General features: G+C 42.2%; 1 long non-coding RNA gene across 1 annotated transcript; it reads left to right on the top strand.

The window, feature by feature from the left end:
• The first annotated feature begins 2,140 nt into the window (after positions 1-2,140).
• Positions 2,141-3,467, top strand: LOC145657420 (uncharacterized). Its single transcript, XR_014123055.1, has 3 exons — positions 2,141-2,359; positions 2,812-2,881; positions 3,314-3,467. It is a non-coding gene; the product is annotated as an uncharacterized LOC145657420 (long non-coding RNA).
• Positions 3,468-5,937: the final 2,470 nt, after the last annotated feature.

A 5,937-nucleotide genomic window follows, 5' to 3' on the forward strand; every position in this document is an offset into this window, starting at 1 on the left:
GCGCCAGTACCCGCTCCTATTGTGTTAACAGCTTTATGAATATTAATGAACTTTCCGCCGCTCTCTCCACCCCCGGTATGAAAGCTTCCTTCCTATTGGCTGTGCCAGTTCTCTGTATGACGCAGAGGTCTTTTGAACATTCCTAGTGGTTTTAGAAGAAACCCTCTGATACACATAGAAATAGAAATAGAAGCAATTTACTGCTGTGTATACACTCTCACAGCACTATATTCTAAATACCTACTGCTGTGCAGAGTGTAACGGGCCGTAATTTGTCTGCTGTCCCTTTAAGTTGTGTTTTACGGAAAATGCATGTGCATGAATGCCACACAGGAGAAGACTTTTTTTTGTACTGTACATGACGGACCTTACTGGACCCAGCGATTCTTTTGTCCTTAATTTCATTTCTCTGTTAATGTGTTTATGAGCTTTGGACATTTCTACATTTCATGTATGCACTGTCAACAGGATTCCAAGAGCAAGCCGCTGTCACGTAGTGAATAAACCGGCAAGATTATTGCATAACTGAGTTGAGTCTGACTCCACATGCTTCACAGGCTTCTCTCTACCAGTGCCAAAGCTCTTTGCTAATCTGGGTTGGAGCATAATTTAAATAGGACTAACTCCAAGCGTTACAAGAGGCACCTTGTGGTTGCATAGTTAGAGTCCATGGTCCATTCTGCCACCATTCACATTTCTACACATTTTCTAGCCCTTTATCAGTGGTTTGCTTCTGACCAAACGACTGCAGTTGCCAAGATATTTTGGGTGGCTGACCACTCTGCAGTGACAGTGACATGCAGGAAAACTCCAGCCACCCTGCTGGGCACGACACACTTGCAACACTCACTATCTCAGTGCCTCCACTGTGCCGATGCTTTGAAAGTATATGTTCCATGCTAATAACCCTGAAAAATGTACAACTTATTTAATTAGTCTACTATTGCATATTGAAGATTACACAGTGCATGGGTATGCTCAAATGAAATGTGGCCAGAGTTTCTCAGTGTGTTTTTGATTTATGAAGATTCATGAAGAGTAACATTGACATCTCAGGAAATGTTTGAGATATCATGCTTGTCCCTGGTCTAATTCTCTCACAAGCAAATATATGAATAAAGCAGAACTAAAGCAAAGGCAGAATTTTTGGAACTGTTACTGAAAGACAACAGTAGCATAGAAGGATAGAAGAAGAACATCACAGAAAAAATAATGCACATATCACTAGCCTAAGACCCTTTAAACACAAGAAATGCTGAGAGCTAAAACTAATATTTCCATATTTTGTTCATTTATTGCCTCATCGAGAAACAGTCCAAGACATACATTATCCTACAACACCATGCATTATTCTCCATGACAAAGGATTTTCAGGCACATGGCCATATTAACAAGGCAAAATGATGGCCAAACAGGACTAAAACAACAGCAAATTATGAATATTGTTCAGCTTGCGCATATGGGACTATAAAATGCTTTTGGCACTAGGCATTTGTTTATGACTCAGAGGCTTCTGATTTGTTTAACTAATCAGCAGATTTTTGTGTCACATGACACTTGATGAAATACAAAGTCATTGCTTCAATTATGCATTTACACATCGGTAAAAATGATTCATATATATATATATATATATATATATATATATATATATATATATATATATATATATATATATATATATATATATATATATATATATATATGAGAGAGAGAGAGAGAGAGAGAGAGAGAGAGAGAGAGAGAGAGAGAGAGAGAGAGAGAGAACACTGCAAACGTCAAAGAAAACCTCCACTTTTATTCAGTACAAGAACGTTTTTGTTTTTTTGTATTTTGTAAAATCCATTTTATTAAACTTAGTGGTGGAAATCTCAGCATTCACAACTCCTCATAAATACTAAACGTTAAAGTATTTCCACACTTTTTGCCTCTACAGTTGAATGTCATGCTATTTAAAAACAAAATAAACATTAGAAGATAGTTCTTCTTGAACGTACTGAGTAGAGCTTAAGTCAGCAATCACCAACATTATTTCGTGTAACGTTGCTGCTGGCCCGAGTGCCGCAGGGCGCGGGGCAGGACGCACAAACTCCCTTGTGTTTGTGAAACATTTATTAACATTAAACACGGACAACACAAGTGCCACTCACATACAAATATAGCAGTGAACAGTATTAAACATTTAACATAATACGAAAACGGTGTCACATCCATAACTCGGATTACCGACAGGAGGCATTAGATTTTGCGCGGGACTGGTAGGACATACTGCAGCTGGGAGCCAAAGGCACTTTTATCCAAGCAGAAACGGTCTTTGCTATGATTGAACCGTACACAACACACAAACAGCGGCACAAACGTAAGTACACAAAGTAGCAATCTGCAGAATTCTAGCTGTTAGCTCTTTGTAAAATTTGAAAGTAGTTGTAACTGGATATTTGAACATTTTTAGGGAGGTTTTTCAAAGGCTTGAACGAGCTGTGTGTAGGTTATGTTAGCGATACAGCAATGCTAGCGGGCTAAACCATCTGGCTAACCTTAGCTATCCTAGCTAGCTAGTTGGGATAACACTTTTGTTAATTGACTGCCTAATCCAGTGGTCACCAACCTTTTCATCGATAAACATAATATCATATTCTGAATTATGAGCAAATTAGACATGTGAGCTCGACTTGATAGATAGACTGGTTGGCGACCAGCGAGCTAAACCATCGATAAGGGTGCTGTAGCTAGCCAACATTATTTCTTCCATCAGTGCAGCTTGATTTTCATTACGGTTCTTTGTAAAATTGCTAAACCTTTATTTACTAGTTAGGTGTCCAAGTTCAACACACGCAAAGGCTGGGACACTTCTAAGAATGTGGAAGAGCGCAGGGAGCAGGTCAGCAGCTTCTTTTAGAAGGAACTCCTTTAGAATTGATTTATCCTGACTACAAAAACAACTGCTCCCCATGTCTGTGTAATTTCAGTCTAGTTGGTTGGGTTTATTATTTAGCCAAGAGTGAAATAATAATGAAATTTACAGTATACTTTTACATCACCATATTGCTTTTTATAAACAGTGAACACTATACATGCAAATACAACACTATACATGCAAATACAAGAAGTATTCAGATTTCTTTTCAACAGGAGTTTATAGTGCTTAGTGCTGTTTATTTATGAGGGATATGGGGACCCTAGCTGGGATTTTAAATAAATTTAGAATTCTTGGCAGACCTGGAATAAGGCCAAGCCGGTGTGGGACAAGGCACATGGTGTAAAACTCAATAAGACTCCTGGGACTGAAATAGCTGTTTTTGCTGCCACACAGCTGAAAGGATCCTCCTCCACTTGTGAAGCGTGCACTGATAAGACAGGCCACTGCTCAGGCAGATGTTTCTGTTTCGAAGGCCACACACACATCTGAGCTGAAGCAGGAAAGTGAGAGGGGGACTTCTGGAGGAAGATTGGACGACAAGCCACACCCACCCTCTCTACTAACCTCGCCTCTACAGTAGGTTGAGACTTCGGAGCACGGCTCCAGCCACCCCGTGAATATTTCTGCTCTATTCATGATGCTGGGTGAGAAACTGTGTAGAGTTATGCCTCCTAACATGACTGATATTAAAAATAGGCGTTTATCACATTTTTGTAGATGGCCCATGTTTTAAACCGTCTGACTCTGAATTTCCCTGTGGTTATTGTCTGCTCTCTGCCTAACCTCATTTTGGAGGCTTACTCTCTCCCTTATAGGTCTGCTCAAGCAGTTGAGCTGATGGCGTTTACCAGGGTCTGCCATCTACTCCGGGATCAGGTTGTCACCATCTACACTGATTCCCATTATGCGTTTGGGGTTGCTCATAACTTTGTTAAGATTTGGCACTCCAGGGGGTTCCGCACCTCGGACGGCAAAACCATTTCTAATCCAGGACTAGTCTCTGCACTTTTGTCTGCATGTACACTACCAGCTCAGCTGGCTATCATAAAGGTCAAGGGTCATGACACAACCTCTGAATCTGACCACAAGGTGGTCAGAAGTGTTGTGAGATCAGAATGATACCCAGTGCCACCACCAAATTGTCACCATTTGAGGTAATTTATGGTAGACTATTTACCACCCCATGTGGCAGAGGTAACCCAGGTGTTTCTCTTTGAGGTGACATGGACGTGATCCTGGTTGACTACACCAAAATTTTGATTGAGAAATTGAACAGTCCTCAGACACCCAACGCAACGTTTCTGCTACACATTTGACTCCTGCAAATTAGCTGACAAACAGTTGCAGATATTCTTTTTAGCGTTATTACCTCAAAGTTTGAGAGTGGCGGGAGTGTAGCTCAGTGCTAGAGTGCATACTTTGCATGTCAGAGGTCCTTGCTTCCATACTCAGCACCTCCAGCCTAGTTGACTGATCTTTAGAACAACTGCATGTGCTTTAGAATTTAGATATATCCTCTCTAGAAGGGGTTCATTTTGGAAGCATATGCAGCTGTGCTTTACGCTGATGCTATCAATAGTGCACAATCAGCTTCCAATGACAGTTACTCATGAGTCAGAAGGCTGTCAATATTTTAGTAACTTCCAACCCTTTCAAGGCTTTTCTACTGTCAGACTTAAGGTGCAAGCTCGTGCATTGTTAAAGACCAGTTCATGACTTGCTTCTAAGGCATGATGGCCAAGTGGCAAGGTGTTAGTTTTTGTAAACCAAAGCCCACAGGTTCAATCCCTGTTTGTGCCTTTCAGAAGATTGTATTCATCTGAGAGCTTCAACTTTGTTCATGGAAGCCAGACAAAGATGTGCTGAGGGTAAACATGTTTCTCCAAATCTCAGGCTCTTTTCTTTCTTGTTTTCCCCTCATGCTCTCTCTCCTTAGGGAAATAGTTCAGGAACACATACTCTTGTGTCATAAGTATCTGGCGAAAAGCCTTTATACAACATCCACCACCCTCCTAGCTCACCGCAAGCAGTAAAACACACACCACTTTGAGCTGCTCTCCTCCAGTCGTATATCCTTCTTTGTTTATTTGTCGTGAATGCCGCCATAGCTTCAACGACCAGTGCCGTTGATCCAGTTTGGGTTAAAGATGATGGGTGTATCACATGAGCTTCATAAACCAGATGTTTCGACTCAAACAAACTGCACCTTGTTTAGTCCATTAATAAAACAGGATGTGGTCTTAGACTGGCAAACTCTTGACTGCATGGGCCTTAAAGTCCTTGTCTGAGAACGGAGGTCCATACAGAGATCCATAACAGCTGATGCTTTGTGGATCATTCCTCCCAGACTGCTGGCTAGTGGAGTTGATGACAGATCTCACACTGGAGCTCTGCATTTGCGACAGAGGCAGTCAGGGCAGTTTGCAATGTATCATTACAGTGTACTGGTGAACAGAGGCCTTAGATCAGTGTACTGGCGAATAGAGGCCTTAGATCAGTGTAGGGGTGAATAGAGGGCTTAGATCAGTGTAGGGGTGAATAGAGGGCTTAGATCAGTGTTGGGGTGAATAGAGGGCTTAGATCAGTGTAGGGGTGAATAGAGGGCTTAGATCAGTGTAGGGGTGAATAGAGGGCTTAGATCAGTGTTGGGGTGAATAGAGGGCTTAGATCAGTGTTGGGGTGAATAGAGGGCTTAGATCAGTGTTGGGGTGAATAGAGGGCTTAGATCAGTGTTGGGGTGAATAGAGGGCTTAGATCAGTGTAGGGGTGAATAGAGGGCTTAGATCAGTGTACTGTGTGACACTCGTCTGTCCTCTGTAACAGCTGACCCTGATGCTCGGATTGGCTGGAATGGCCAAGTACTCTCTCAGTCAGCCAGGTGGGGTGGAAGGGCAGGGCAGGGCAAGGCAGGACAGGGCAGGGGGCAGAGGCCACAAGGTACAGGTGGAGGGCAGTGTTACCAAAGGCCAGCATGCAAGAGTGAGAGTGAGAGAATGTGAAATTGAGAGAGACAGAGA

This window comes from Electrophorus electricus, chromosome 1 (assembly GCF_041902795.1).
Source record: "Electrophorus electricus isolate QZ-2024a chromosome 1, ASM4190279v1, whole genome shotgun sequence".
Classification (NCBI taxonomy): Eukaryota; Metazoa; Chordata; class Actinopteri; order Gymnotiformes; family Gymnotidae; genus Electrophorus; species Electrophorus electricus.